This window comes from Poecile atricapillus, chromosome Z, assembly GCF_030490865.1.
Source record: "Poecile atricapillus isolate bPoeAtr1 chromosome Z, bPoeAtr1.hap1, whole genome shotgun sequence".
Lineage (NCBI taxonomy): Eukaryota > Metazoa > Chordata > Aves > Passeriformes > Paridae > Poecile > Poecile atricapillus.
Window position 1 is genome coordinate 3,349,051 of NC_081289.1, and position 20,365 is coordinate 3,369,415.

The following is a 20,365-nucleotide window of genomic DNA, read 5'->3' on the forward strand; positions in this document are numbered from 1 at the left end:
ACCATTTTTGCACAAGTAACAAAATTTTCAAGAAGTCATCTGCATTTGGCTTTTTGAAAATTTGAAGGATAAAACAGAAATTGTAGAATTGATTTTACCATCATAACAAACAATCAAAGGGTTATATCAACTATTTGCCAGTAGTAAATGTCTTAGTTTTGCTGTAATCAATATTTTATATTTTTTCCCTCATACTTTACACTAAAATCTTTCCATCCTTTTTTTTTTTCACCCTTTTGACTTTTTTTTAACTAAAAATGGTTCTAGTTGCCAAGTGGATTTTCTGATTTTGAGTTCCACAGGTGGTAGCAGTATTGGGGTACTGGGCAAGTTTGGGAATGACAAAGAACTGTACATTGTGCAGCTGTCAATATTGGAACATAATGTTTTGTTTTGACCTGAAGGATTTGGTTTAACAGGAGAGCAATTTCTCTGTGCGTTTTGTGTTTGTATTGTCATGTAAATAGCTCTGAGAGCTGGAGCAGAGAAGTTCATGTTCAGGGGCTTTACCCCAATCCATCTGTTGTACAGTTCTGATGGAGCTGCAGGGTGCAGGAGGGGAGATCCAGGGTGCAGCAGTCACACAGAGTGCCTTGGGTGGCAGAGAGTGTTTTACACTTGTTTTTTTAGCTGTCTTACGGGAAATAGATGCTGCAGTCCAGTGGAGTTGGCTTATTGAAGATGAAAGGTAATTGAACCAACATGGGATTAAATAAGGCTTTTCCATCTCTCCATGTGACCTGACAGCTTTTAACCAAACAGTGGAAAAGTACAGAGCGTGTCCGTGGCCATTTGGCAGTCGGTTTCCCCAGACACAATTTTCCAGGGCCTTCAGTTGTTCCCTTCATTTGCTTTAGTCAGTTTGTTGAATTTGATAACAATATTTGATGTTATTTGATAACATATTCTTCAAGTTTGAATCGAAACAGAGAGTTGCAGAACAAGAGAAGAACGAAGGAAAGTGTGCACCCTATATAATGTGAATAGAATAGAAATAAAGAAATAAATCAAATCTTGTGTAGAAATGGGGGCTGAAATCTGCACAGTATATGAGGGTTGGTCAGGTGGTTTTTATTCCAAGAGAAACAGTGCAAATTGATATCCAGAGAGAATTTTCCAGCTCCATTTATTCTCAGTTATCTCGGAGCTGTTGGCCACTAAGGGTGAAGCTTGCTCAGCTTGCCTTAACCACAGGACTGATAAGTTCCAATGGAATTATGGCTCCATGTTTCAGAAGATACCTTGAAATTTCTTGGGAGAGGAAGATGACTGACATAAATGTATCTGAACAGGAAAGGAAGGATGTTATTCTTGGTATTGTTCAGGGTGTTTTTCTCTTCTGTGGAATACAGTTGAATCAGTAACAGGAATGACAAACTAGGAAGCTTGGAAGGGAGTGTGGTGATCAGACCTGATACTAAGGAATCAAACCCCTTGATGACACCAGGTCAAAGTTAGTGAAGTGCATGTTAAAACAGCCCAGGAGCTTTTCTGGATCTCAATGTGGCAAATACTCAGTAAGAGGTAATTTTCTTTTTTGGTTAGAAAACTTAGGAGTTGATTTTTTTAAAAAATTTTTTTTTAAAGAAGAGAAAGCGTTGAGTTTGCTGGGTTTCTTTTCGGGTTCTTTTTTTGGCATTCTGGTTTGGTTTTCTAACCAAATGCTGAGTAAAATAGTATTAGGTGTTCCAATCTTGCACTTTGTGTTATGTGGGTAACAATATTGTTATTATATAATTTATATATTATTATTATTATTATATAATTTTAAGACATTGGTAATTGACTGATGTAAAGATAAGGTGAGGGGGGAACTGTTGGATACTGTGATGGAGAGAAGTCGTGCTTGGCTATCTCCATTTAATTTCTGTTTCCTTCACTCTAAGATTCTTGTCTATCTGCTGTATCCTCTCTAGGTATAAAAGACTCCACAGTTTCAGGAAATAAAATCAGATGTGATGGTTCATTTCTCTCATAGAAGGATGAAATATCATCTTGTCAACAGAGGGAGGTTGTGGTCAGACCAGGAGGGCAGAATGTCTTTGTCCTCGGTGTCATTTCCTTGGCTGCTGACCATGGGGTCACCATGTCTTTAATTAATATTCTGGGCTTGCGTATATAATTTTTGATATCAGAAGTAAAAATATTCCTTTTGCCAAGTGTTTAATTGTTTAGATGGGAGCATTGCCTTGAAACCGCCTAGGAGAAACCTAGAGTTGCCAACAAGATTAATCCCTCCAGACTCCAGGAACAGCAGTGTCAGGGAATTACTGATCTGAGCAGGTCATTCTGAACTTTACAGTCAGTGGAGAGCTACCTTAAGAAGTTTAGGATGCGATTCCTCATTTTATCATGGAGAGACTGGATTTGGTGGAGTGAACCATACTAAAAGCCCTGCAAGTTTAAGTAGACCTCCTTTACCTACAGGAGAGCTCAGACAGCTGGTACTTGGTGTGGACAGTTGAGATAAATCCCAATATTCCGTGATGTGATTACTGTGGTTTGTAAGAAATACGGGTTTATTACAAGTGTGCTGTTTTTCTGTAGAAAATCTGTAGAATCCAGGTCTTTAATTTCCCAAAATGAATACGCTATATGTCAAAATAGGCTTTTGAAGGCACAGCAGAGAATTATTAACATTGCACTTCTCCTTTTTTAACATAGGTGTTGATTTAGAATCTTTCTTGAGTTGTAAGAATTGAGTCAAGCAGTTGGAGGGGAATGTACTGGGTTAGAACAAAATTAGCATGTCAAGTGTAGATACATAATAGACATCATGGTGCTACCTTGGCCACTCTGTCATTAAAATCCCAGAAATAGTCCTGATGAGTTTTATTCTGTTCTTGTAATCAGACTCCGTGGTGCAGTTGACTAGTCTTAAAATACTTGTATGGATTGATTAAAGAGGTGCAGAATTACAGGGCTGTGCTCTGATGTTCCCAAATGATTTCACCATCTCTGGACGTGTCACCTGCTGTTCAAATAATGGGAGGAAATGTAACAGTTGAGTCATATTGGTGAAATTAGAGATTTTATTGGAAAGTTTAGGCAGGCACTAAGTGCCCTGCTGGAAGGATTAGGTGAGATTTTTCCCACTTGGTGCTTGCTTTACATCCAGGTGTAAATGTTAGCACAGAATAGAATATTTCAGTTGGAAGGGACCTACAGTGATCATCTAGTCCAACTGCCTGAGCAATTCAGGGCATGCTAAAGAGTTGAAGCATTGATAAATGCATTGAACAGGACTGGCCCTAGGGCTGATCCCTGAGGAGCACTGCTGGTGACAGTCCCCAGGCAGCTGGAACCTTTTTGAGCTCTGCACTTCAGCCAGTTTGTCACCCAGAGCACTGTGAACTTGCTCATCCCACACTGGGACAACTTGTCCAGAAGGATGCTGGCAATGCCAAAAACCTTACTGAATTCCAGAAAAATGAAATGCCCTTCCTCTCCTTCATTCCCAGTTCACCTAATCATGGATGGGATATCAAATTAATTAACCTTGTGTTGACGAGGTCTGGCAGATATAGTCTTCAAAAGACTCTCAGCAGCACCCAGTATAATCCTCTCCATATTTTTTTCAGGAACTAACAAGTCTGTCCTGTTTTTGGCTGGGATAGAGTTAATTTTCCCTAGTAGCTGGTGCAGTGCTTTGTTTGGGATTCAGTGTGAGAAACAACGCTGATAACACAATGATGTTTTTGGTTGCTGCAAAGGAGTAGTTATTCCAAGTCAAGGACTTTTGATTTCCCAGGCTCTGGTGATGAGGACACAGTTGGGGCAATGGCTCTGAGCTGGCCAAAGGATATTCCACACCATGGGACATCGTGCCTGGTATATAAACTGGGGGATGTTACCCAGGAGGAGTCAGTGGTATTTTGGGATGTTCTGGGTATCAAGTCAGTGACTGGCGACTTGTGCATCACTTGTTTTCTTTCTTTTTATTATCTTCCTTCTCATTATATTATATGCTGTTATTATAATGGTATTTGACTTAATTTAAATTATTAAACTGCTCTTACCTCAACCCACAGGTTTTAGCTTTTTCCAGTTCTCCCCATCCCCCTGTGCTGGGAGTGAGGGGCTGTGTGGAACTTAGTTCCTGGCTGGCATTAAACCACAACACTTTTTGGTGTAAGTTCTTCTAGAATTATTTTCTGCACAAGTCGATGTCTCTTGCAGATAGTTTAATTACCGTGGATTATTTTAGGTTTCATATTGATGACATGGGTGAGCAGAAGGAAAGGGAATGGGGTTGTCATGACTACTGGGATTTTTTTATTTTTTTTTAATTTTTTGTACTTCGACTTAAAAATATTTTTATCTCTAAATTTTTAGGGATAAGCGAGTTAGTCCTTTGCTGATTGTAAATTACTGGTCATACTTCACTCCAGTAATTCTAGCAGGAGCAGTTTTTCAAGACATTTTTTCTGGAAATCAGAAAAGGTTGAAGAGAAAGAATATTCTCTTGACAACTTCTATAAAGGAAAACTGGGTTAGTTTAATACTCATGTAATAGTTGAGTATAACTTACTGTGGTGCTCACAAAAGGACATGGTTTCAAATGAAGTGATTTTATATGGAATTTGTCTAGAAATGTTTTTAAATGCTGTTAATTTTTGCTTGAACTAGTAAATTCCTGCAAGCTTGCAGCTCCTATTACTAACAATAATTTCATTGTTTTATTTAAATCAATATAATTATTTTTCAATGAGGAGATTTTGCAGTGCTCATGCCTTAGTTGTGGTTAGGAATGAGTTTCTCTTGTGGAACTGATTTAGGTCCTTAATTATTTTTTAGCAAAGGAAAAACTGATGCAATTTTAAGGTATTTTCAGTTATTCAAAGGGTAAATTAACTTCTTCATGACTAATTAAGTAAGTATTTCTCTAATGCACAAGAGTGGGTGTCTTTTTGTGTTCTGGGTGTGTTCATTCTTGACCTTTGCATTACTTGGACCATAATCACGGTAGCTCAGGGACAGAATTCCAGTGCTGGTCATGTGTTGTCAGCAATGATCAAGCAGGGATCCTTCCACGGTGAACAGCTCAGGCTTGGCTTTTAAAAAAGAGAAAGAATTTTCTTGAGTTTTTTAAAACATGCCCATTTAAAAAAAAAAAAAAATCCCCAAAAAAGCCAAAAAACCCCAAACCAAACCTTTCTTAGTTTATCCCTAAACATACATATTTATGTGATTATTACCTACACAGTTCTCTCCTGAATTTGATTGATGCCTCTGGCCTCCTTTATGTGCTTACTCAGCCACAGCAGTGTCTCTGCTCTGATTCCTGAGCTGGTTTTAGCTCGGCTTGGTGATATAACCAGATCAGTGCAAGCTGAAAATGGGTTAATTTGTCCTGTTTCTCAGCCTTTGCTGTATTGCCTGGTACATGAGTAGGCTGCCACTTGTCCCCCTGGCTTGCTCAATCTCGTTTTTAGACAGTCTGGCAGTCAGTGTTGGAATTAAACTGCAGAAAAAAAATATTTCTCAGTCATCCTTAGCTTGCTGGTATCTCTTAACTGGGTGGTTTTGTATGTGTACTGGAGGCTGATAATTTCAGGTATTAATTTTCTGAAAGACTGAAATGCTTTTTTGTTGTGTTTGTTTTAGGTAATTAGAAGTAACACTGATACTTTACCTTTTTTTCTGAAACCTAGTTAATGCTATTGACTAATACAAATTATAGGATGAGGAATCTCTAGCAATGGATTTTTATGCTGACTGTGACATGCAGCTCATTCAGCTGAGGAGCTTTTCTTAAATCCCACACCTGAGCTACTTAAAGGAGCAGATATAAACAGAGGCTGTGAATTTGCAGAAAGTGCAAAAGGACTTTAAAGCCTCATGTTGCTGAAGATATTTCTGTGCAGTGTCTTCCTTTACAGTTGGTTTTCAAGGTGTGTAAAGCCAGAAGCATCAGGTGTGAGCGGTGATGGGCTTGGCTCTCCCAGCACTCCAACCCCATCCTGTGTATCCATGACTGTTTCTGACCACTCCTCCCCAATCCACAGTCTGTCTCTGAATGCTGGATTTAAAGGTGCAGTTTGCCCGTGCTGGTGACAAATTCCACTTCCCATGTCACACTGAAAGCAGCAGAGAATTGAAAAAAATCCTGAATTTTTTTCCCCCCTGCTTGTTTTATTTCTACTTCTCTGACAGGTGTTGCTATGTAAGTCAAGGATCTTGTAGTTAAACGAGTGCAGTATTTTAAAGTGAAAATATGATTTTGGCAGAAGCTGGCAGTACTGGAAAAATGCTCCTACTTGCCCTGAGCGGATTGTTTCTTTCCAGGGGGTGTGTGTATGTGACAGAGGCTGGAAAAGAGAGGGATGAGTGTGTGTGGGCACTGGCAACAGGCCATACTCTTCAGGCCACGCTATGTATCATCCCTCCCTTCTCCCATTGCCTTGCAGAATGTATGGGCTCAGCTATATAAAATAATACATTTATTTCAAAATTGTGTTAAATGAGCTCATCTCAGTCACTCAGCAGTTATGAAATCCTGCCAAGTGCTACACGTCTTGTAAATTTAGAGTTATTTGGGTTTTTTTTAATTTGCAAAGGATGAAATACTACACAGTTACTGGGGCAGAGAGAAGGCATCTTCCTTCACCCGTAACATACTGAGGCACGAAGAACGATGCTGAAAGCCAAGGTTTCAGATTTGACCCTCCTCCTCAGAGCTTCTGAACGTGAAGATTCCCGACTCACAGAAGCTGTCTGCTCGTGGCAGGCAAAATTATCATTCCCTGCGCTCACAGCTGAGGGTTTTGACGGGGTTGGTGACCAGCTCTAGCACAGCACAGCTCCTTTTCCTTCTCCTTTTCCTTCTCCTTTTCCTTCTCCTTTTCCTTCTCCTTTTCCTTCTCCTTTTCCTTCTCCTTTTCCTTCTCCTTTTCCTTCTCCTTTTCCTTCTCCTTTTCCTTCTCCTTTTCCTTCTCCTTTTCCTTCTCCTTTTCCTTCTCCTTTTCCTTCTCCTTTTCCTTCTCCTTTTCCTTCTCCTTTTCCTTCTCCTTTTCCTTCTCCTTTTCCTTCTCCTTTTCCTTCTCCTTTTCCTTCTCCTTTTCCTTCTCCTTTTCCTTCTCCTTTTCCTTCTCCTTTTCCTTCTCCTTTTCCTTCTCCTTTTCCTTCTCCTTTTCCTTCTCCTTTTCCTTCTCCTTTTCCTTCTCCTTTTCCTTCTCCTTTTCCTTCTCCTTTTCCTTCTCCTTTTCCTTCTCCTTTTCCTTCTCCTTTTCCTTCTCCTTTTCCTTCTCCTTTTCCTTCTCCTTTTCCTTCTCCTTTTCCTTCTCCTTTTCCTTCTCCTTTTCCTTCTCCTTTTCCTTCTCCTTTTCCTTCTCCTTTTCCTTCTCCTTTTCCTTCTCCTTTTCCTTCTCCTTTTCCTTCTCCTTTTCCTTCTCCTTTTCCTTCTCCTTTTCCTTCTCCTTTTCCTTCTCCTTTTCCTTCTCCTTTTCCTTCTCCTTTTCCTTCTCCATCATCACCAGCTTGGAACCAGTAATGGGTGAGACTTCTGCTGCTTCCCTCCTAACGAGGTATGAATTCCAGATCAAATGTTAAGAACTGCTTGTTTCTACGTGAAGAAATCAGATTCAGCCCCTGGACTTGTTCCAAGCAGGGATATCATTACTTTTGACTCTTGTGTTTCAGACTGTTAAAGCCGGCTGATCTGACACAGCAAGGGATAGAACTAAAATATATCTGTGTTGCAAAGATGGGAGGCAGAAGGAACTGTGGGGTAATTTAGTCTGACATTTAGGGTGTTGCAGGTCATTACATGTAACTGTTACTCCCTGTTTTGAGCTCAGTAGCTTATGCTTGACTGAAAAATTGAAATATTAACAGGCATCTGCTGAAAATGCTTTGCAGAAGGGCAGGCTGGCTTATTTGGGAGTTACTTAGAAATGAGGGTTTCAACATGTCTCTTAGTAACTTGTTCTATGGGACAAACAGTCTGTGCTTTCGTCTTTTTTTTTTTTTTTTTTGGTGTTTTGCTGCATTTCTAACTTGGATATGTCTAATTCTATGTTGTTTCATGGGAATTTTAAGCTGGCATGAACTGACAGAATTGCTGAAAGAAGCATCCCCCAGTTTTTGCCTGGATGGCAGCTGGCCCCTGGTCCTGGCCTGGTGATCCTGCAGCTGTGGGTGAGCCCACTGCAGAACCAGCCCCAAAAGCAGCAAAATCAGATTTCTCCAGGGTCAGTACCTAGATGTAGTTCATGGCACAGCTGCATGAAGGGGAATGAACAGTCAGGGGTGAGAAATGGGTAAAGGTTGCTTCAGCAGCAGGTTGTGAAGCCATAGAGTTGCTTTCAGCTGTTGGTTCTTGGCCTCTTCCTGGGGGAGTGATGTTGGTTCTTGGCCCTTTTCTGATGGCAGTAGAGGAGGTTTATGTTGCTCCGCAGCCAGCAGTGTATGTGGGTTCATCCTCCTGGTGTTAAACACCAAAACTTCACAACCAGGTGTGCATCAGAATGCTGGAATGAAAAAAAAATACAGTTATTTGATGTAGCAAAAGCTGTTCAAGTGTTATCTAGGTATTAGCATTTATTTTGTTGAGTTTTTAGTATCTGTGTTATAGTAATTGGTAGCTAATACACAGGGGAAAAGGGCTTTGGATTTACTGGAGGGCTTATATGAGGCAAATTAGTCTGAGTGTTAGCAGGTTGAATGTGGAAATTCTCAGTATGTGATGACTGTTTTTATTAAAGATTTTTTCAAAAAATAAACTGCTGTAGAGACACAAATTGATATCTATCTTAAGCAGATGTTGAACGGTATTTAATGCTAAACCAGGTGACCTTCACACTAAGAAGTTTTGTTCTCTCTGCTGAATGATTATTTCTCTTAGTAGAGCATTTGTTAAGAAATCTCTGTGCCAGCTCTCATGCTTGTAATACTTTATCGTGTTCTGTAGTAAGAGGAGAGCATCTTCAGCCTGTAAAAATCTGAGCTGTGCATCATACTAACATGGTATTAGTTTACTGTGCTTCCTTTGTAGTCTGGGGAAGGGGGAGGTTTTCTGAGATAGAAGAAGAAAGAGCTGAAGCTGTAAAGAACAAGATTTGAGGACAAGTCAACCCCAGCAACAGAGGATTGTGCAGTCTGGGCAAGGGAAAGTCTCTATCACCACAAAACACTGTACAGAGTTATGAACCAGAAATTCAGAATATACCCCTCTCCTGGAGCGTCACATGCTGATGTTTTTCTCCATAGATAGAAAAAGATTTTTTTCCAGATACTGCTGAAAGTGTTGACTGATCGTTTTTTTAGTACTGTCAAAATAATTTTTGTTGTTTTCATTTCAGTTTACCAGTAACTCTTACTGTAGTGAAAGTTGTTACATAAAATTGTCCTGTATTTTCTTGCCAAAAGACTCCAGTATTGTTCAAGCAGCGGTGCTGAATGGTGGAAGCACAAAGTCACTATTCAGCACCGTGATTCCATGTCTCTTCTGGTAGCACAGAGCAAAACTTTCTTGTGTTTAAGACTGAATAGTATTCAGTTTTCTTTTGAGATGGATTTGGTTTTGGATAATCTGATTGTGAATTATTTCAGGAAGAGTTCACCTTCACAAGTTTTAGCTGGTACAGATCTCATTTTAGCCATGGGAACTGATGAACTCAGCTGTACAAGCTTGTTTTGCAGAGGAGTCTTCTTTCCCCTTCTGTTTTTGTTCAGGAGCTCCTGACAGCCCAGGTCATCAGAGCTGTTCCACCTAGCTGGAAACCCTTTCCTTTGAGATCTGACCAAGTGTACATTCAACTCAAAAACATCTTTTAAAGTGACCATCTGATTTTGGGCTGCCCTAATTGAAAGCTTCTCAAAGTTGTGTGGCCACCCTTGTCCCAAGGATGTTCTATTGCTGTACCTTGGCCCTCTTGGGTTCATGGTTGGCCTTGGATGTCTTTTTCCAACCTAAATAATTCAGTGATTCCCTTCTTCAGGTATTTTTGTTGCTACTATTGAGCCTCTAAACTTTGATAACCTTTCTTACCTGTTTTACTTCCCTTTATACTTCATTTTTCATTGGCATCTGATCCTGAGTAGTCCTGTCCCCAGGCAGTGAGTTGTATTCTGATTATTCTTTTTACCTCTATTTTGTAAAATCTTTTAGTTGAATCTGTGGAAAAACTTGCTTGGCTGAAATTTTTCTGGCAACCTGCAGTTTTTACAGGGGAAATTCCCATATTTCTCATTTCTTACTTAAGGTTTTTATTGAAGACAGCAAAGGGTGCATTTTCTGGTTTGTTTATGTTGTTGGTTTTGTTTCTTTTTTTAATTAGTTTTTCAGTATTCATTGTGCAGATGCCTATTACCCTGGTAAAGCTGTAAAGCAGCCAGGCTGTGCTGATCTTCACTGGAGGTGGAATAGTTTAAAGAAGACTTTGTGGTCTGCTTTAGTTGATTATACTTCAAAATAATTTAAGAGAAGGGTGCCTTTTTATTTACCAAGCATTTGCAAGTAAATCTGAAAAACCCATCACAGCAAATAGTAAATAATTTTCTTTACAACATAGAATTATTTTTTTTTTTTGGTGAAAAGATGGGATTCTTGCCAGCTGTCAAAGTTTTCAGGAGATTGCTCTTTATTTTCTCCATATTATGCATATTATTCAAATAGTAAAACATAAAAAATTGTTGACAAGCTTTTTAAAAAAATAGATACCCAAGATTGACACTATTTGCTAAAGTACCATTTAACTTATTTTCAGGTGGAAAATAATAGCTATCAGAAGAAAAAATCAGTAAAAAATACTGAAATAGAAGCTGTTTGGGGTTTTTTGGTTTGTTTTTTTAAGAACGAATTTTAAATGATTAATTGCTTCTGGAACCTTAATGCAGTGGCTTCAGAGTTTTCCAAAGATGGCAGTGGGACTCTTAATGCAGTTCCAATCTGCTGTTGTGTCTATGACTTACTACCTGTATACATACATACATACATACATACATACATACATATATATAATGTATGTATGTATATAGTATTTAAAACATTGAACAAAAATTAAGTTTTGGACTTGGTTCAAGCTGAGCTGTCTGGGTGCCTTTTGCAGATATAAAAGTACAGTTATCAAGGAAACATCAATTTTATAGTTAGCTAAAAAAGGTGGTTGTGGTTGTGTATCACTTCTATGCATAGCAAGTTCTGAAGAACGTAAAAAAAAAAAATACAACTAGAAAAACCAAAAACTTAAACTAATGGTCATCTATTCATTGAGCAGTGGTTGAAACCAAGAACAGGGCAAAGAATTTTCCACAAAGAAGTTGTGGCTAAAACGTACCTGACACGAACCAAACAAGAAATTCTGCAGAGAAAAAAGGGGAAATAAGAATTTGGATCTTGTTAATTACAGTTTTGGCAAGCTGACCTTTTGGGCCTTTTTGGAAACCCCAGTGTGGGATGCATCATCAGTGGTGTTTGAATTTCTCCTGTCTCTTCTGACCATGGTGGGGGGAGAAGTTCCTTATTGCGCTGTGCTTGCCATCAGGTGCAAGTCTCTGGTAGGAGGGAGATGGAGCATTCCCTGAGAGTATCTGAGGGTATTTTTGGGAAGCAGCTTTTTGGGGGATGGGATAGAGACTGGTCAGAAAGAAGCCTTTGGCAGGAATGGAGACTGAGGAGGAGAAAACCAGCAGTGTCTAGAAGTGTTCAAGCAGGGAAAGAAAGACTTATTTCGGGGATGCATAGGGATTTGTGAAATTAGTTTGAAACAAGTTTGAAAAAAAAACCCCACACTGGACCAGGGGAGTTACTTAAAGGTATTTTATTCATCTTGCTTTTAGTTTTACTGTCCATGAGTCCCATGTTTTATGTATTTTACTAATAACACAGAGCTCTGGAGTTTACAGTACTTTTAGTGTTTAATGATGCTCGTTCTGAAGGAGGGAGCAGAGCTCCTCCATCACTCAGTCACTCAGGGTCCCAGAGCAGGGGTGGTAGAGGCCAAATGTGGGCCTTGAGGCAGAGCCTTAGGCCAGGAGGCTGGAAATGAGCAAAAACCTGTGTCCTTTGAAGGCTGAGACAGAAGGTGTTATTTGTATTTTGTAGAGTCAGTAGCACTCTTCCACACGAGCGTGGAAAAGAATTGCAAAGTGTGACATCCCTTTCTTCAAAGGGTTGGTCAGAAGCTGAGCTGGTGGAGCTCCCTGTTGATCCAGGCATGTTTGTGGCACCTGAGATGGATGAATGTTACAGAAAAAAAAAAGAAATCCAAGTCTTTCATTGAGTTCATCCCATGGCTCCCATGCATAACCTTTATATGAAGAAGAGGGGAAGTCTAAGAGCCCAAGAATCCAGACAGGCAGAGATTAAACTGGGATTGAGAAGTTTGGAGGAACATAGCAGAGATAAACCACTGCACAGGTGGGGCCATTCACAGAAACAGAATGTCTGAAGAGTAGGTGTTAAAATGAGCATATTTAACATAAATACATTGTATTGAGGTTTCCAAAATACATATTTTAAAAAGGAAAAAAAGCTAGCAAGAACTCTCTTACAGTCTTTAAAGTTATTTATTTAGTCTGAGATGATGGGGATAGGGAAGAAATGCAGTGGTTTCGTCACCTCCTATAGGTGAAGACTTCAGAAATCAGCTTGTTGAGACATTCCTTTAGAAAGGTGCAGGATTTAAATCAAATTGGAAGAAGACTTGCAACACAACTTTTGACTTAATGTCAGGGTGGTACTGCTCTGAGAATAAGGCAAATGAAAATGACAGGCATTGGTGCCTGTTGAGAGCTGCATGCCCTGGTTTTCAAAACATCTCAGTGGGTTGAAAGGACTAACACTGGGAAATTGGTCAAGCACCAGATTTGGTCTGAGTGAACACTGTAGATAAATTCATCTGTCTGCCCTGTAAGAAAAAAACAAAATGGGATCAAGAGTGCAGAGTGAGGATGTGCTTGAGAGTGGTGTTAACTGAGGCAGGGATGAAAAATCCACCTTTCCTCAGAGGAAAAAACCATCTGTGATAAAAGGGTCATTTTGAGGTTTTGGAGACTTGGTTTGTCAGAGGCACTTGAGGGAACTGGGGCAAAGGAGATGTTTTCTCCTGCACTAGCAGGATATGCAGGATGTTGCAGCTGCAATTAGAAAGAGAGCAACAGAGAAAATGCTCTGAAAATTCCACAATGTTTTACAATGCCGCTTTTGCATGGAAAAAATCCCCTAAAGATGCTTAATAAAACAAACCTGATGGGCTGAAAAGGAGGCAAATTTCCCTTCCGAAAGTGTGGAGGTGGATGGCTGCATGGCAAGTGTGCCCTGGGATGGTGGGATGAGGGAATTGGCAAAACTCGTGTTCATCCTAAATTGAATCCAGAAAGGATTAAACAGGTCTCACGTCTGGAACTGCTGGAAACGAGGGAGATAAAATGCCTGGTTTTGTCATGTCATTTTTCAGAAACCTTGTTTATAAATGTTTGTAAATGGGAAAATTAGATGACTAAAAGGGATATGGAGAGAGAAGTAAGAAAGGAAAAAAAGTAAGAAAGGAACCCACCAGGATTTGCTTAGTCTTTGGTGGAGTTCAGTGACAAAGAAAATGGTTTCCGTCGCTATGTTGGGAATGGCAAGAAGAACGACACAGGCTCACTTGTGAGTTGAACAGGAAAGTTCTTTCTCTTCAGGTTTATTACCTCAGATCTTCTTTTATAGACCAGTATGTGAAAGTACAGGAAAGTAAAACTCGTATTGGTCAGTGAACTAACACATCACCATCCTTGCTCAGTGGGGTACACCAGCCCCTCGACCTTCTCTTGGAAGAAAACAAGGAGCAGACAAACAGCACCTGCAGGGCTGTCTTCTATCTCTGAGGATTGTTTTAGTTCCTCCTTATGGTTTCCCAGGCCACTTTTCTCAGGCGAGACTGAGAAAGTTATGTGGTCTGCTGTTCCACAGGCACTGTGCTCCCTGCATCCATAGGTTTCAGATTCTAATTTTTAATCAAGCAGGTGATTAAAGAAAGGAAGAAAGAGAGAAGGACCTGCCCTGGACAGGCAAAGTGAGCTCTGGGGAGATCATAGGGAAACAGTTTTATTTCTTTTACTGTGCTGTAATTTTTTTCTCTGCAATAAATGTATATTTAATCTAGGTGGTTCTAGTAAAACTCAGCTCTGGAATTAACAAATGTGCACTTGTGTCTTTTGGGTGTCTCATCATGGAAGAGTGTGAGTGAGTGAAAATCCACCTTTTACTCTTGAGGTGCTGCCAGGCAATTTGCGATACCACAAATCCAAGCACTTACATACCAGTGAGGTCTCAAGAAATCACTGACTTGGACATAATCATATCAGCAAAGAGAGGGAAGCCTCTGAGTGCAGGAGTGACCATTTCCATCATGTGTAGTTTTAATGAAAATTATTTTTTTTAAGGCTTATATTAACCAGTTCTTTGTTTAAAAAGTGAAAATGGGGAAACAGAAAAAGATTTTTGAAAAATTGAAGTTTACAGTTTTGACTAGTAATAGAAAGCGTAATAAGGTTTTGCTTTGGTTTGATTTTTGGTGGTTTTATTTATATATTTAAGTGTAAATCAGCTTTTGAAATTATGAGAAATCAGAAAGGGAAAAAGAAAATATTCTGTACTTTCGGACCAGTGACATGAATGCAGAATTGGATGCTTTGCTGGGCTTCTTAGCTGTGTTTTAAGTAAATAACATTTTCCTAGTTTTTCAGGCTGAGTGAAGTTGGGAGCAATTTGCTGTATGATACGGAGTACAGTGAATCAGCATTTGCGATGGCAGCTATTTATAGTTACTCTATTTTTATTCAAAGCAAAACAATAGCACTGAATTTCAGGCAGTTGGACCAGACACTCAGGAAGGTCTCACTGGAAGCTGAGAGGGGAAAAAAAAAAATCTCGAGATCTTTTTGGATCTTGAGGGCTGAGCTCGGGAGCTCCGCCGGCATCTCCATTTCAGTGCCGTCCTCCGAAGGTGAAATCCGGGGCTGTGCTGGGGAGCTGCAGGAGCAGATGCCTCTAAAACGTGGTTTTTATCCACTGTTCAGGGACTATCAACATTCCTTGTATTCTGTATTTGAAGAACTGAGCCATGTAATTAATGCCTGTTAATTTTAACCATCTCTTCCAGGTTTTCTGTGACTGTTCCGCGTCCTGCTGCTGCTGCTGCTGCTGCTGGATCCGAATGCCGAGGCTACAAAGGCTTGTTACTGTCTCATGCTGGGTCCCTCAAATCCAAGAGCTACTTGGCAGTTTCCAAGGCAACCACCTGTGGAATAATTAAAAAGGATGAAGTGTTAGCGTGCCAGATATAAGGAATTCTTGCCTGGAGAGAGCGTTTCACTTTCTTCCGTCTTGAAGAATCAAACGTGCTTCTGCCAGCAAAGTTAAGGTAGTACAATTAAAAAGTAATGGTTTATTTTCTGGAAGTTTGAGGTGGAGCAACAAGCCTGCTATGACTGTATGCTATACAGAAATGACCATGGTTCCTTCTGGGTTAATATCTTGCGTGGATTTAAATGGAAAATGCACGAGAAAGGTGGTGATGGAAAGGCAGTGTGGGTGATCAGTATTTTGTATTAGTAAAACAGTTTGGACTGTTTTGCACTTTATGCCGTCTTCCCTCAGATGATTTTAAGCTGGGAAGAACTAAAATGGAGCATACATTAGTTGGAGCATAAATATAGGAAGTGCAGCCTTCATGCCAAGTACACTGAGATTTCTTTGGCATTCAGTGAAGTGATAGATATAAAAGGAATCTAGGAGTGGGCTCACTGCAAAATGACAGTCGGAATCAAGGGTTGATCCCAGAGCTTAAAGGGTGGGCAGTGACTAAGTCCATGTTGAACCAAACTGATAATCAGGTTTAGCTGCTTCAGTGAAGCAACAGCTAAAACCTTTTTGAAGTCACATATTCCCAGATTCAGAGCTGAAATTGCACAGTGAGAAAAAACAAATATTAAGCCAAAGAAGCCTGTTAGAATAGCAAAAACTGGCAAATTTCCTGGTTCTGAAAGTTTAAAACGTTGCTTCAGAAGCTGATGGCAAAGGTGTTAGACTTCAGACAACTGGAAAAGTTCTTCTCCAAGTATTATATATTACTGGATATATTTGCTCATTATATCTTCCTTCTCTGCCAGTCATTCAAATATAGTTGAATAGAAAAATGTTATTCATTTCTGACAATGGAGTTAAATGGAGAAAAACCACATTCCCATTCTTCCCATAGTCCAAATAACTGCTCAGTTAAGTCTGGTTACCTTGCCTGATGCTCTTGTGCAGTTAATTTTAGGCATGATGCTTTTGTGTAATTTATTTTAAGGGGAAAAAAAAAAAAAGTCCTAAATTTTGAAGCAGAAATATTTGGGATGCCATCTGGGCTTTACATAATAAATTTTTCCTGCCAAAATGTTTGTGGGATTCTGTTGGGATGTGGATGGGATTTCACATTCTATCCCTTCCACAGCACAAGAAGTTCATTGTTTTTTAGATATGGTGGGTCCAAGAAGAAGTAAGAATTGTGTGGTGGCAGCGCTGTCATCTGAGGGAATACAAATAGAATCTATCCAGTAATGATTCTCAACTTTTACAGATGTTACCTAATTTCAACAGCGAGTATTTGCAGGTACCAACTGAGTACAGCTGCAGTGTTCCACTGCAATACTTGACAATAATACTTGATTTCCTGTTCATTGGTTGGTTTTCACCACATCTTAAATGCCAAAATGGCTTTCTTTCTGAAGCAGTTCTTCAGCCTGTTAATTCCTTTCAGTATGAAGCTGAGGAAAGTGGGTCTTTCAGGCTAATGCTGTTTTCACCTGTGGAAGGAGTGAGCTGGCAAAATGTCAGCACCAAGCACAGTGAGGAGGATACAGAGCTGAGACACTGTAAGCAGAGTGAAGGTAGTTGGTGTGTGTGGATCCAGATCCTTGAGCTTTACAAGCAGCATAAATAACTCTCAAAGGTGGAAGTGGGTACTTGTGAAAGAGCACATGAGTGTATTTGTGGAAGCCTAATGTAGTAGCAATCAGGTACAGTAATGCAGGATTCCCAGGAGTGTACACAGAGGAATTTCAGCTTGGATGCTTGTACAAAACATCCCGAACACATACAAATACCTCCATTTTTCTGTTTGACCTCAAATGCTGTGGGTGAGGTTTTTCTCATGAAGCTTAAATGTCCAGGTGATGCTGAAGCCAGAGGTGAACAGCAGGTAGGGTGAACAGCTTCCTGACAGTTCCTATTCCAGACCCCCTTGAAGGGGATGACTTGTCTCTAAAAAGGTGTCTGTGGAAAGGAGTCCATCTTTTCCATGGATAGTTCAGCCTGGACAGCTGATTTAGCCCAGGTGGCAAACATTCCAGGAACTTGAAGTGTGCAGTTAGATATATTTGTATATGAAATTAATCCATCTGTGCTTGTTTCTCCATATTCCATTCCTATTCCAGAGCTTCCAGAGCTACGTGGAGTTGAACTTCATTACTGGTACTGCCCCCTTATTCATCCTCCTCGTCCCAACTTGGGCATTTGACCCTGTCAGTTTTCCCAGCCTTCATCTGCAAGCCTGTGGTTCAGTATCAGGCGTAGTGAAGAGCCCCATGGAGTTTGTTAACATAGTTTGTAAGAGAAATAAAAACATCCATGCTAAATTTAGGCAGCTGCGCTGTGTGAAAGAAAATACAGTAACCAGGCAAAATTGATTTCTGATGTTTTTTATATAGGTTATGTTTTAATAGTCTTTATCCCCAGGAAGTTTTACAGGACTGAAGGGAATAGATGGTTAGAGGTAGTGATTTATTCAATAATTTTAATCTCTTAACATGATTCAGTTCTTGTTGACATAGTAATTGGTTCTGTAGGTTTGACTAGTAAGAACTAGTGCTGTATGCACCCAGAAAAGTAAAATTCTCTTTCTCATTCTTTTTCTGTGGCAGAAGATTTATTTTGCTCCATGTTGGAGTAACTTGGTGTTTTTTGGAGAGGAAAAAAAATGGGATATAGTGATACGGTAATTATATCAAAGATTTTTTTGATACAGTGGTTAATATTTTCCTATTTTTATACCATCAGATCAGTTGTATCAAGAGTCAGTTACAGTGTGGTGATCTGAAAGTGTCATTAAAATACCCATTAATTTTGTTAAATGGATTAGGACTGTTTCCTGGAATAGATCAGGCTTTCATCTTGTTGCTTGGAAATCCAGGTAATTTTTCAGGTTGGGATTTTTCAAAGGGAGTTTTTCCTTCTAGTAGGAGTGGAAATGTAGGGGGAATTCAGGGAAAGAGCAATAAGCTCAAGTCACCCTTGTGGAAAAGGAACTCAAATAATGAATGGACCTTTTTGCCTAGGCTTGATTTTCCTTTGAGAAGGAGGGAGCTGTTCCTCTGCACTTTGTTGGATAGATGTTTTATGGGGAGCAAAGCTGCATTGCAACTTTAATGCAAACAGAATTATCTACAAGATGACAGACTTCATGCTTAGGCACTTGATCCCTTTCACCCCTCCAGCTGCTCCTGCTGGGCATTTTGGATATTCTTTTCCAGCATAGTTTTGATGGTTTTCCCTGATAGACAACACAGAAAGTTCAGGAGAGAATAAAAAGGTCTGGCAATTTGCAGAGAGGTAGTGAAGGTGTGAGGAGAAAAGCAGCTCTTGTCATACACAGACCTAGAGCAGTGATTTGTCTCCAGCAGTGGCCACAGTGGGGTTATTGAGGAGCACAGCTACAGAATGGGAGTAGAATCCTCTTCCTGCACACCCTTCATTGTCCAGACATCTGTAGTACATGGATTAACTGAGCTGGGTGTTCTGGGGTTTCTTTGCAGTGTTTACTGATCTTGTCTTTTGGAATTGGTTAGTGAGAAGTGCTGGGAAGTGTAAAGCTCTGTGGTTCCCCAGCTTAACTAGCACATCAGCTTGTTCAGTGAGGAATCATATTCTTTTGTTAACTTTTGAACCTGAATGCCATTTAAAATCCACTTCTTGAACTGGAAAAGATTTAAGTAATTCATACATAACTATTTCCATTTCAGCTATAATTTCCTAGAGCTCAGCCTGCTGCAAGTGTTGAGTCAGTTCAAAGCTTGCTGGCTTACATTTATGAAATAGAACCACTTGCCCCACCTCCAGTCATCTTACTTCACACTTAATTTCATTGAGATTCCTCATTAATTTCACTCCTTAAATTCCTTTATCGGTTACAATGTCCAGTGAGTAATCTGCATGCATTTCTTTTTGGTTTTTCCTAGTTATTTACTGCTTTTGCTACTGTGAATAACTTTACTATCATCAGCAGATGTTGTCATCTCACTGTTGAGCCCTTTTCATGTCATTTATGAATTCATTGAACACTTCTGGGAACAGATCCCTGTGGAAAGAAGAGCTGAAATGGCACCAAGTCCTGCCAAAAGCAGAGTGGGTTTGCCCACTTTTGCACGTGGCACGGCTGAATTTGTGGTAGAATCACTGTGCTGTTTTGGTACACTTGCAAATGTGGAGTCACTGTGAAATACTCTGTAGGAATGGATAATAATATGTTAGATATAATGTCATTCTCCATCATGGAATCATTAAAGGTGGAAAAGACCTCTAAGACCACCAAGTTCTACCTCCAGCCACCACCATATTCCCCACTAAACCATATCCTCAAGGGCCATATCCATTAATTTTTTGACTCCACCACTTCCCTGGATACAGTGTTCCAGTGCTGCCTGTTTGTAATTTCACCTTTAAAAGATGGGGTGGGTAAGGGATTTGTCTTTTTGGATGACTGAGGATAATGTTTAATGTTTAAAGTTTAAAAGGTCTGCACCTTCTTTGTTCACAGCAATTTTCATCTTCTGAGTTTTTAGTCTCAAAACCAACTTGATTGGAACCTGCTGGTCTGTCATTCTTTGCATTGCCAGTAAACAGAAAATCATATTGAGTAAGGGAAATTAGGCAACAGAATCAATCTCCACAGTCATAAATACATGCTTGTTTTAGGCTATTAAGTGTAGGAATTTGCCTGAGCAGTAGAACTGTTACTTGCTCTTGTTTTCCAACATCAGATGTAAAACTGGGCCTTAGTAAAACTAAAGCACCTGTATCACAAAATAATTTTTCCAATGGTGTCCTGCAGCTGCAGCTTATGGAAGTGGGGAGCTGAGGACATGAATGTGCTGCACATGAGTGCAGTGTCCCAATGTCCCACTGCTGCTTCCTCTTACCGCCTCTCTTCCTAATTACTCCTAAAATTCTGTTTGCTTTTTCACTGCTCCTATTATCAACCACTGTGAAAACTGTATTTTCGCAAAGCTATCTGCAGTGACTTCAAGGTCTCTCCTAATCAGGAAAAAAAACTAATTTAGAACCCCTCATTTTCAGTGTGTGTTCGGCTGGTTTTTTCTATATACAGGGCCTTGGAAT

The 20,365-nt window shown here is 39.9% G+C and overlaps 1 long non-coding RNA gene across 7 annotated transcripts in view; it reads left to right on the forward strand.

Annotated features, from left to right (window-relative positions):
- LOC131592577 (uncharacterized) overlaps nt 1-20,365 on the forward strand; it is a 124,275-nt gene that overhangs the window by 22,231 nt on the left and 81,679 nt on the right. For all 7 annotated transcript variants that reach the window (XR_009280666.1, XR_009280669.1, XR_009280668.1 and 4 more), the window contains exon 2: nt 15,090-15,350. This is a non-coding gene — a long non-coding RNA (uncharacterized LOC131592577). The remainder of the gene's footprint in view (nt 1-15,089; nt 15,351-20,365) is intronic.